A 13,451-nucleotide genomic window follows, 5' to 3' on the forward strand; every position below is an offset into this window, starting at 1 on the left:
TTGAACGAGTATGAATTCCTGAGTGACTACGTGGAGCAATCATTTCCCAAACCACATCTTCACTCTTTTTTTTATGATCTCCAAATCTATAATACTGTAGGAAATGAACTATTGCAGTAAACTCCTGAGATATTAGAATTGTTTGTTAAGATAACTGGCCCATCCTCACTAATATCCTGGAAGAGGCAAACAGTATAACAGAAAAATAGAGGTGTTTGCAGACAATTGATTACAAGAAAATATGAGAAAAATGTTGTTTTATTTTTCTTTTATTTTTTTTTCGGGCTGTATCATCATAGTAATTGAAGTCCTGGTGCTATCTCCAAGACTAGGTGTCCTCCAGGCATGCTCACTGGGTAACTCTAATGCAATGAAAACACACAGGCCCATCAGGTATCTGCAGCAAACTACTGAGGAAAACAGCTATTCTCACACATCACGCCACATCATGCCATCTTCCTTAGCCATTTTGCTAATGACTAGTGTGTATTCCAATGATGACAATTATTCCAGAAGTTTACAAGAAGTAAACACAAGAGGAAGAGGAAGAGGAAGATATTTTTAGGAGGAGCACTGAGACTAGGCTGCAGCTCCCACTGACTTGTTTTGAAACATTTTGTGTGTATGCTTCAACTTTCATAATCACTGACACTAAGCCTCTCTGGTGATTTTCTCTATCTTAACTTGAGGACTTAATTTTCACACATTTGTCATATACCTAGAATGTTTTGTGATAAATCAGGATTTAGGTAAAAACAAAACCCCAACGAAGAAGAAAGAAGTTACTAGATGGATAGTTGATCGGGAAACTTGTCAGAGTATAAAGAATCTAGAGTTAAGCATGGAAATTAGATCAAATAATTGAAATCATAATATATATATATTGGTAGTGTTGAGACTTCAATATATATAATAATTGAAATCATAATATGTATATTAATATATATACATATATACATAATATATACATATATACACATATATGTGTGTGTGTGTCTATATATATATATATATATATATATATATATATATATGTTCTGTAGTGGACAGTAGAGTCAACAAAGCTAAAATAGCTTTCAATCTGAGGAGTTGAATGGCTAAACCTCTTTTAATCCTTAAAAGACAAAATACATAAGTGCTATTCCATGTAAAATGTGTCTTAATAATATTATTTCAGTATACTACAAGCTTAAAAAAAGATAGAAATGTGAATATACCTCCTATGGTGTTTTCCATTGAGTTTGCACTCCTCTTGTTAGTTTTAAACATCTCTAGCAATTGCCGCAGGTCACCACTTGTCTGCATGCTACTGATGCATGTCTAGGCCCCTTTATGAGATGTGGTGCCTCACAACCAACTCACAGTCAGCTCCATGATGGCTTCCATTCTGGTATTATCCTTGGACTGATCATGCCCTACCCAAGCCACCCAACTGCCTCCCCTTGTCTTCCTCAAGGTTTTCTTCCACTAAATGAAACTAGAATCTGGAGGCCCTAAATAGACATCGAGGAACAGAGACTAGAATGGGGAGACATGCAAGTAAACAGAGGGCCAAAATAAACAGCAGTCAATATCCTAGAGTGCCACATAATCATTGTGAAGAATTATGAAATATCAATCACAGCATTCAACAGTAAGCACCCTGAAAGCCTACCTTTGTACTGTCATTTGAGTAACTTGAGAAGCACCTCTCCATGCTGCCCATGTGGGCCAGGGAAGCCTGTGTGGAGGAGAGGACAGCTCAGTCAAAGAGATAATAAATGCCTGTGAAGTTGGAAAGGATGCTGCAAGCAATGAGAGCAACATGAGCTAGGACACAGAAACAAGAGCGAGAATGACATTTACAACACATAGTGCAAGACTTTTTATTCAATAAAAGCTGTTTTTACTTTCAGATAAATGATCTCAAGTCTTTCAAACTTTTGACTTTCTAATTCATTACACGTCCTGCAGACCAAAGCTCTCTAAATCAATTTTATTTTAATTATTTTCAGGAAAAATCAATTAATCGATACAACATATGTATGACTTTAATTTTAAAGTATTTACATGTATTATTGTATTATTATATTGTGTACATAAATAATGTACACACCAAATAAAGGATAGATATAAAATACACTTGAAGAGAATATCTAGCATTTTCTGCACACACATCAGTTTATCCTCTTTCTCACCAGACTATATGCTTCACCAGAGTAAGGATAAGGACAAGTTTGTTTATCACGTGTCCTATTACCTAATACCTAGCACGTCTTCCAACAAATTTTGAATTAACAACTATATGAATCCAACTCATTACCAGAAGTTACAATAACATTGAAAGCAAAAGCCCTCTGTAGAGAAAGTCTAACTTCTTTTCCTGAAACAAACACCAACAGCAGTAAAATCTTAGAGTCATTTACACGTCTTACAATTTGCCTTATTCAGAAAAGCTATATATTGAATAGCTATAAGGGCATCAATATAAGGGCATCAGTGGGAAGCAGTAGGACAATGTGAGAAAACAGAGCAGCTGATTCAATTTTCTTGAGTTTCCAGCATCAAGAGAAAAACCAAATTTACTTGTATGTGTTTTGTTAATTGTTTTTCACTATAAAATAATATATGTGTTGTAGAAAACAGAAAACAGAATAATCAATAAGGACTAAAGGAGTGATTTTACTTCTTGTGCCTGGAGTTGAGCCGATATCTTTGCACATTGCTCCAACAGAGACACCCTCTAACATTCCAAAGTTTTCTGGTCACCTCCTCCCTCTCCAAGAGAACCCCTTAACCCAGAGGTAGTCAGGGGCAGACATAGCCGAGTTTGAAGGTATCTGAGAGAGGAATCAAAGCACAGAAAGTGCATTCTATTTGATGTTTTGTTTCATCTTTGTAACTGATAGTAACATCCGTTTTCTGGCTAGAAGAGAGGATTTCTTGAGGATAAGGCAGAGGTATATCAAGATAAAAAATGCAAAGTGTACCTCTCAAAAACTGAAAAATTTAGAGAAGTCTGCTCTCTCTGGATTGTGTTAATCCCCATATAACCTATGGCTTATTAACACAACATGTAGATTCTAAACGAGAAATAAATGTTCCTCAAATAGGGCCTGTTCCACACATTTTTATGCATTTAACATGCCAAAGGATTCTGCCCATGGGCTATAAGGAAGTCAGATAAGCAAGGCTCTGAACTTCCAGGAGCAAGAGTTCCTCTCCTCTGAGCAGTAGAGAAAGGCCTATAACACTGACAAGGAGTGAGAGTGACCTTTGGTGAGAGCAAGTGGCAGTTGTTTTATTCTTATTTTCGATCTTAAGCAGGATGATTTCGTAAACTGTGAGGCACACTTAAACTGTAGGTTTGTTAAAGTCCCATTGAATGAGTGGCACCAGACTGCATCTGATTCCTAAGAGAAAAAAAAAAAGGCCTCAGTTGCTGCATTAGAATCCTCAGGGTGACCAGCAACAACACTTAGAAAGTAAGAGCATCCAAAGCTTTGGCAGGTTGCACAGCAAAATTAAACCCTTTGAACTAATTATCCACCCTCATAGAAAGGGCAGGGCATCGTGGGAAATGCATAATCCACAGCTTGATGTGAAACACATTCAATAAACAGGTTTCACAATCTCCAGGAAGCCAAGTGTCAGCAGCCACGTGTGGGAAAGCTGCCCTATGGGCCAGGGCTCAGCAAGGTGAGCTGCAAGCAAGCCGGTGCCCGGGCTGCAAGGGATGGGCCCAGCTAACGGCCTGGTGACAAAGCCGCACAGCAGGTTTAAACTCCCAGCGGGTTCTCACCCTGTGGAACACACTGGGAAATTTTCTCATGTTGTTAATAGGATGAAAACCTGGCACAGCCCTCATAGCCTAAATCCATTCTGTGAAATGACATTTATTAAGGTTCTTACTTGATTAATTGTAATACATCAAAATAATATACCTTTAATACTGTTTAATTTTTTAATGAAAAAAATGCATAGAAACACAATAAAAAATTATGATTAGACCATTCTATTTTCTTTAGAACATTTAATTTTTTATCGAAAAGTGAGAACATAGGGTCTGAGAATCTATTTTGTTAAGAGTTTTTAAAGTAACAAAATCAACCAGATTTTTTTTTTTAAATAAGCCTCAACCAAAGAATTTGAGACCTGAAAGAAAACAGGCAGCAACACTATTTGGAAACTGATGTCACTGATTTTTCTTTCTATTCCTTTATAATTTGTTTTTTCAGAGGAAAAAATATGTAAATATGTTTTATTTTATTATATATACAAATATATTTGCATGTATGCATATATGTGCATATGTTACTTAAAGAGAAAGAAATTTAGGTTGGTTTCAATAGTTCTTTTAAATATTTTTTCTAGTGACAGCTACTTAGGGGAGAAGGGAGGTGGAGAACTGGACAGGGCAGTGACACTAGCGCAAGTCATTTAGCGTCTCATTACTAAGCACCTTTTCTCGAAATTTATCAGTCTTCTTTATCGACTTACTGATCCTTGGATCTTGGCTAAGAAGAGATTTGAGATTTTGTGGTCACGTTTATATGTGAATTCCATGGATTTGGCCAACCAGTCAGTTTTATTTATGATGTGTCAGTAAAATGGATTCAGAACAATAGATACAGAAAAATAGTGATCTTTCCTACTTAGTTCATAACCAAAATCAATTTAAAACAAGAGCCAGCAGAATACTACAGATCAAAGAAGTTATCTTCACTAATAAATAATGGAAATACTAATATAAAACAATTATTAAAGTACACATCATTTTCAGCCATTTTGATATTATCTTAAGACTTTTAGAGGAAAAGAAATAGCTTTAATACATTTTTAAAAAATTGATCAACTTCTATTATTTCTGACAACACATGCATTATTACAACAAAATCACATCAAATCTTAAATTAAATACTCAATAAATTACCTCTTATCAAAGAGCTACAATCTTGGTTCCCAACTCTCACATTAACAACAAAACAGTTAAAATTTAAATTTAAGTACATTTTCAAATATAAAAATTTTAAATATGAAATAATAACAAAGTTCCACCATCATCATTTTTATGATGCATCCTGATGGCAACTTTGACAACTTATCTTTAAAGCATAGTTGTCTCTATCATATGGATTATCACAACACTCTTAAACTCATTTGTTGTTTGTTTTAAACACATTGCATATATGATAGAAACTCAATATACCCAGCTTTGAAATTTCCTCAACTTTTGATTATTAACTCATGCTAGAAAATAAAATTATATGATTACTAAAAATGGATATATGACGTAGTTGCTAGCAATTCCTTATAGATATTTCCCATGTGGTGTTGCTGCTAAAACACCCTGACACTTAGCCTGCATGCAAGGGCCAATCACAATATGGAATCCAAACAGTTGGTTGTGGCCTTGATGTGCACGGTGTGCTCAACATAATGTGGGAATCCCATAGGAACAAGTCTCTAGCCTAAGATTACTTTTATGAATCATTCTCCCATCTCAGCTCTACCACACCCTCAAGATATCTTGCTGTTAGCCAAGTGTTATAACAATAAGAAGAGAAGGCAGGCATGACTTCCTCTAGCCAGTTGGGTCCAAGTCAAGCTGAATAGCATAGTTATATCCTTTAGTCCTGAGCCTAGTTTGAATTGTGGAACTTCAAAAGAGGCCCATTTGGCAAGTAGTCACTCTGGAACTCTGCCATTTCTCGGAAAGAAGATCTATCATCTAATGATAAAAGACACAAGCACTGTGTTTATTGGATCTAGAGCAGAGTGTGTAAGACACATTCAGAGTGTCCTCTCTCAAGCTTATTGACATAGTGGCCTTCCTGCTCCTCGGCTGGCAGAGGTAGTCCTGTCTGAACAGGTCCCCAAAGCACCATTGTTCACACACAGCTTGCAAGGTTCTTTCCCTTGATAATCAATTTACTTCAGGTTTTGATGGAGGTTTCAGGAAGGGAACAAACTAAATTGCTCAATTCTCCTATTAAAACCATTTTTTTTTCAGTTTTCTAAAAGTAAATAACTGATGTCTTATTTAAGATCTCAGCAGAATGATTTATTTACCCAGTACAACAATTAATTATATATAGTCTGTTCTTTCTATTTTGTACTCCGCTGTTAAAAATGTTGATTTTCAGAATTAAGATCAAATGTGGGTGGGAGGGGTCTCATTTTAGAACATAAAGATAGATAAGATACAAAGCACAACCTGAGCCAAAATATCATTCTTGGCCCTTATCATTTGATGGTGTGGGCCACATCATACAAATCCCAGTGCTTCATGAAATAACTGTGTAGTTTCATGACGAATATTGATGAAGCTCCAGGAATGTTCATGGGCGGCTTCAAGGCCAGGTCTGGGCATGGTCCCGAGTATTTGCTGCTGAGTGGGTTAATGGGTTGTAAGGACAAAATCTCCAAGTGGCACCAGTGTAACATTTCAGGGAGATGGTAAGTAGTAATGACCTACTGCACCATGTCCAGAGAGAGCCTGTTTTCCTTTGTGACTCTGTCTGTGTCCCTCTCTGTCTCTCCAACCAGCCCACAAGAAATTGATTCAGACACTTAATTAATAGTAGTTAACTTTTAAAATTGCTTTTGCAAAGTTATCACCTTGGGAACTTACTTCAAATTCTACTTTAAACAATCTTTTTGCAATGTCTCTTCTCCTCAAAGTATAAATAAAAAATCTTCCTGGGAAATATGATGAAATAATGTTAAGATTACTGATCTGAAAATGAATTTCTAGTCCTTATTAACTCCCCAATTTGGGGCAAATCACCCAGCCTTCTCTAGACCTCAGTTCCCCATCTGAATAAAGTGCAGTGTCAGAGAAGGCGATGGAGCTTCCAGGTTTCTCACTAGATGGCTCCATACCACCTACAACACGTTGCCTGAAGTGCTCCTTAAAAAGACAAGTTCCAGAACATTTTAGTGGACTGAGCAAATAGGAATCTTGGTGTGGGTCCTGGGATCGACATTTTTAAAAAGGTTTCCTGGTAGTTTTTGTGCACACTAATGTTTGAGAACCACTTCCCCACATACTAGAATTGAGGATTCATTTAAAATACTTCCCACATGCCCTGGTGTTTGTTCTATTCTTCAGAATAGCTCCAGGTTTAATTTTTTCTCTACCTTCCAAAACTACCTCTAGAATGTGCAAGCCCTAAGACAGAAATACTTCCTTTTGGTTAAAAGGAGAATTACCCCTATGTCTTGGTTGTAAATAATTCTACAGATATTATTAAACACATCAAGACCCACTTTCTTCCCGTTGTAATGAGTAATATAAAAAAAGAAATACTTTTCATGGAAAATATGGACAGTGGTCCAAAGCTTTCATGTCATAAAAAAATTATTTTTCTTTAAAACAATTATTTTGGAACTTATTTGCTATAAATAGGCATGATATTCTACATTGATTTTCTCCTCTTGAGAGAATCATGTTCTGTTCACTCACCCTTAATGAAGTTCAGGACTGTTCTAACATCCCCGACAATTAAAAGAGAAACTATATTATCCGGGGAATAAACTCCAGAGCATGCTCCAAAGACCTGGAACTTCCAAGCTACATTGCCCTTGGAGTTTCCAGTTCTGTGCCTCAGTTTCCCTGCAGAGAAAACTTAACTGGCTGGGATTTTTGTGGTCCAGACAAAGGAGTCTTTCCTTATATCATAGTTTCCATGAAGAGACAAGTTTAGAGCAAGATGAAATTATAAAAAATCTTTAAATTTCTTCAAAAATAAATACTTTTTTGGAAGACTAAATCAAATTTAGAGGAAGCTCCTCATTTAGGCTTGTTTCAGTAAACAGTGGATAGGGATGAATATAGACAACCTGCCTGCAGGAGATTTTACAGAGAAATGCATTCGGTCTTCTTTGCTTATACTCACTCAAGCAGATAAGGACTGAGGACCTCACTTAGCCCCTCTCTTTGCTACTCTTTAATTTAATTCAATTCAGTAAATATTTTACAGAATCAATCTGAAACTCTTGCCATCAGTGGTAGACAGATTCTTGGGGTCCCCATGAACCCCACCTCCTGGTCTTCACACTTTGTACAATTCTTTCTTCTTAAGTGTAAGAAGGACCTATGACTTCCTTTAAACCAACAGAATATGGCAAAGGTGATGGTAAAGTTATTCTGTGGTTAAGATATATTATATAAGACTCTGTCTTGCAAGCAGAGTCACCCTAGAGACTCTCCTTGCAGGCTTGATGAAATAGGGGACTGTGCCAGGGAAGCCCTTATGGTAAGAAGCTAAGGGCAGCCTCTAGCCAACAGCCAACAGAAAACTGAGGCACTCAGTCCTACAACTACAAGGGACTGGATGCTACCAACAGCTATGCTAGTAGGGAAGCAGATCTTTCCCCAGTCTAGCCTCCAAATGAAACCCCATTCCTCACCAACACCTGTTTTGCAGCTTTGTGAGACTCTGAGCAGAGGACCCAATTAAGTTGGACTTGTACTCCTGACCCATAGAGATTGCGAGGTAACAAACGTGTGTTGTTTTAAGCCACTAAGTTTGCAGTAATCTGTCACACAGCAGAAAAAACTAATATACCTTCTGTCTATAAAGTTCATTTGTTGATTTTTTTATTTTATTTTGTAAATTAGGTTAGCCACCTGATACATACCAATCACTTTGGTCTCAAAATGTTAACACAAACAAAAATGCATGACTTCATCAAGTTCAAATCTACCCACGAGACTAAATACAAAGGAAGAATGTGAGATCCCACAAGTCTACAGGTAAAGGGAATTGAGACTCAGAAGAGGATGGGACTCTCCCAACTAGTATGGTTGGGGAAAGCAGCCTAAAGGAAGGACACCAGGTGGGAGGGGAGATTATGAAAATATAGTGGAAACAATTTTTAAAGGAAGCTGGAATCGATGTAATATACAAAAGCAGATTTATTTTTCCGTTTTCTGAATTCAGTTATATTCTATTGCAGGAGTTGGCAAACTATGACCCACTCACAAAATCTTACCAAATATATGTGTTCATAAATAAAGTTCTACTGGAACACATCCATGCCTATTCATTTACATGTTGTCTATGACTGCTTTGTCACTACAACAGCAGATTTGAGTAGTTCCAACAGAGAACATACGGGCTACAAAACCTAAATTATTTAAATTACTAAAGCCTGCCCCTTTACAGAAAAGTCTGTTGATCCATGGAATCTGCCTTTTCTATCTCTTTCCAAAATGTATTCATAACTTCCTGGTCCCTTCCAGTTAGTAAATCACAGTCTCACTTGAAACTTCCACCTTAAACCCAGTTTAAATCTCCTCTCATCCCCAGTCTGCGGTGCAGGGTTAAGTAGGACACTATTCCTTGGAGAGGAGAAAAGTAGTACTGTTGTTGCTCTGAGATGACTCTTCCCTGTCCTTTTTGAAAACTGTCTTTTCTAGTTCACTGATATAATAAGGATGCTGAAGAAACAGGAGAAGATTTTCATTACTTATGTCTATGCCTATGTGCTTCTCAGACTAATGCTGACCAGTTTCTATGTCATCTGTCCATTTGCCTTCTAAGTGCTGCCTCTTCAGTGAATACCTGGGGAAGTCCTTTGGATGACTCTGTGAGTCACAATTCCATTAATGCTCCTGCTGCAACTTGACTTTCTCTTCCCCTTCAGCTCCTACCATCAGAATTTCTTGAGACTGGCATCTTACTGCTCAGTGGGCATTCCTTCTGAACTCTATTTAAGACATTAAACAGAGAGAATACAAACTTACTCCACCATCCTCACTCACCTCCACCATTATTTCTCTCCAACTAAGATAGGCAAAGAGAACATTGGTAAAGCTTTTACCTAAGCAGACATTGAACTGAAAAATGGAATGGCAGTCTTGGGTTTTTTATATGATCCCCAGCCCTTCATTTGTCTACTTATCCAGGAGAAGAAGGTATTATAGGAAAGGGAAAAAGTAACTCTTTATCACAAATGTCACCCTTTCCCTAGGGCCTATGACCTCAATGATGATGACTTTCTCATCTTTCTCTACCCCAACCACCCACCACAATCATTTTATAACAAATGAGTAAAGTGGAGCAAGCATGCTGGTAAGAGAGATGATCTGCCCTTAATTAGTAACCCTGATATATGTGTCTGGCTTATTTAGGTATTTGCTTTGTCTAAATTGTGGGAGTTAATTAATAGGTCTTAGTGCCATTTCAACAACCTGCTACAGGGAGGTGGAAGAAGAGCATCTGATATGCTTTAAAAAGTATTCAGATAACTCAAAGATGTTAAAGGTAGAATGATTTGGTTATTGAATCAAAGAGGGTTATATCGTATAGGAACTCAGTCCCATTAATTTAGATAACACTAGGGTTTCTTAATAGCAACTCTATCAACATTTTAAACTAGAGAATTCTTTGTTGTGGGGAGCTATCCTGTGCATTGATGGATCATTTCCCCATCCAGTTGTGGCAACAAAGAGTGTCTTCAGACAACCTCGAATGTCCCTGGTTTAAGGAGTTAGGTGTTTTTTTTTTTTTAAGAAGCCTTGTAATCACAGGACTGGTCAACCAGCTAACATACACTGAGCTTATGCTGAGAAGGAGAATCACTGGTTTATTTTATTCCCTTATTTAAAAAAATATTTTCATGTAGTCAAACTATAATCACAATGAAAATAAGAGACTGCTCTGAAAACCATCTAGAATTATCACCTTAATAGAAAAGCTGGATAGATACTACCTTAAGAGATGACACACTAACTCTTTCTGTGAATTCACATATCACTTATCCTAGCAAAAATCAATTTATGCAACTGATTTTTGACCAAAACATTAGCTAACGGGTCAAGAAAGGAAAACCCTATTGTGTACCAGGCCCCTTGTTAGCCAATTTTATATATGTTATCCTACTCCTGAGGATAAGAGATATTAAATTGAATGGAAAGGAAAACAAGACCCCTACATGTTGCTTACAAGAGACTCTTCAAATTAAAAGATGTATACAGACTAAAAGGAAGGGGATGGAAAAATATATTGTGTTGATGGACCTAGAAGGTATTTAAGTAAGAGAAAAAGAAACACTATATGATTTCACTTATATGAGAAATCTAAGAAATAAAAAGAACAAACTAATCAAAAACAAACTCACAAATATGATGGACAATTTGAGGATGGACAGAGGGGATGGTTAATTGGGGTATGGAAGAATGGGGTGGAGGGTTAAAGAAGCACAAGTTAGTAGCTGATGGATGATCACAGGGATTGGGAGCATAGCATAGAGGATACAGTTAGCATTAATATATTGGCTAGGTGTAGGGTCAGCAGAGAGAGAGAGCAATTGTGAGTATCATTTTATGAACTATATACATGCTTAACCAATGTACTGTATACTGGAAACTAATTAAAATAAATAAATTTAAAAAAAAAATCTCTGCCCTAATCCCCCAGTAGAGGAATACACTTTCAGCCTGAAAGTTGCTGCACCTCTGGTTTGCAACCATACAAAAATAAAACTCTTTGTTTCACAAAACACACACACACACACGCACACACGCATGCACACACACATGCACACACACATACAAGACATGGAAAAAATAAATGGAAAAATGAAAAATGGAAAGCATATCTTATCCTTAATTGTGTTAAATGTTAATAGATTAAATACTACAGTCACAAGAAAGACATTGGTAGAGAGGATACAAAGAAAAGGCAATCTGATTGTATGCTGTCTGCAAGACATATATTTTAGTTTCAAAGATACCAATAAATTTAAAGTAAAAGGATGCAAAAAGATATACCATGCAAACAATAACCAAAAGAGAGTTAAAGATGCTATAATAATATCAGACAAAATAAACTTTAAGACAATAATGTTTACTAGCATAAGACTTTTATAGTAATAAGATGACCACTCCATCGAAAACATAAAACAGTTATAAACATATATGCATCTGGCAAGAGTCTCAAAACAAATGAAGGAAAACACTGATAGAATTAAAAGGAAGAATCAACAAATCAATAATAAGAGATGGATATTTTAACATTTCTCTTTACTTAATGAGTGGAACAACCAGGTAAAGTATCAATGAGAGAATAAAAGACTTGAACAACACTATAAATCAACTAAACCTAACAAATTTCACCCAGTAATGACAGTATATACATTTTTCTGAAATCCTCATAAGACTTTCTTCAGTATAGTCTATATGTTAGACCATTAAAAAAAAAACTTTCATCAATTTAGAGTGATTACATTCATATAAAATATGTTATCTCACAAAATAAAATAAAATTAAAAATAAACAACAAAAAATTTGGAGATTCACAAATATGTAAAAATTAAATATACTGCTAAATAACAAATGAGTCTAAGAAAAAATTACAAGAAAAATCAGATAATATTTTGAGATAAATGAAAACAGAAACAACATAGCAAAACTTATGATGCACAGCTAAATCAGTGCTGAGATAAATTTATGGCCAATATGTAAATACCTATATTAAAAAAGAAAGGAGATATCAAATTAATACCTAACTTTCAGTCTTAAGCAACTAGGGGTCATGGTGAAAGCACAAACTAAATTCAAATCAATTAGAAAAAGACAAAAATAAAGACTAAAGTAAAAATAAATGAAACGGAAAATTAGAGAAAATTAACAAAACCAAAATTTGTTTCTTTGAAAAAATAAATAAAATTAACGAACCCTTAGATAAACTGACAAAGAGCAAAGGAGAGATGATTTAAATTACTGAAGTATGAAATGAAGAGAAGGCATCGCTATCAGTATTACAGAAATAGAAAGAATATAGGAAAATAATCTGAACAACTGTATAACAACAAAGAGATAATCAAGACGAAATGGGGAAATTTCTAGAAAGACGCAAATTACCAAAGTTGACTCGAGAATAAATAGGTAATCTGAGTAGAGATATAATAAGTAAAGATACTGAATTAATCATTTGAAAATTTTCCACAAAGAAAAGTCCAAAATCAGGTAGATACACTGGTGAATTACACCAATTATTTCAGAGAGAATTAGTACCAACTCTTCAGGAACTCTTCCAAAAAATAGGCAAGGAGGTAAAACCTCCTAACTCATTCCATGAGACAAAGATTGCCCTCATACCAAAACCAGAAAAGAAAACTATAGGCCAATTTTCCTTATAAAAATAAACACGATGTTCAACAAAGTACTTGCAAACCAAATCCAGAAACATATAAAAACTATTACACACTATGAGCAATTGGGAGTTAACCTAGGAATGCAAGATTGATTTAACATCCAAAAATACATCAATGTAATGCACCATATTAAAAAAATAAAGGACCAAAAACATACCATTGGCTCAATAGACGTAGATGATAAAAATCCTCAAAAAACTAGCAATCTAAAAGAATTTCTTCAATCCGATAAATGACATCCATGAAAAACCCACAGCTTACAGTTAATGGTGAAAGACAGAATACCTTCTCCTTAAAATCAAGAA

The sequence above is a fragment of the Rousettus aegyptiacus genome, unplaced genomic scaffold (genome assembly GCF_014176215.1).
Source record: "Rousettus aegyptiacus isolate mRouAeg1 unplaced genomic scaffold, mRouAeg1.p scaffold_m13_p_15, whole genome shotgun sequence".
Taxonomy (NCBI): Eukaryota; Metazoa; Chordata; class Mammalia; order Chiroptera; family Pteropodidae; genus Rousettus; species Rousettus aegyptiacus.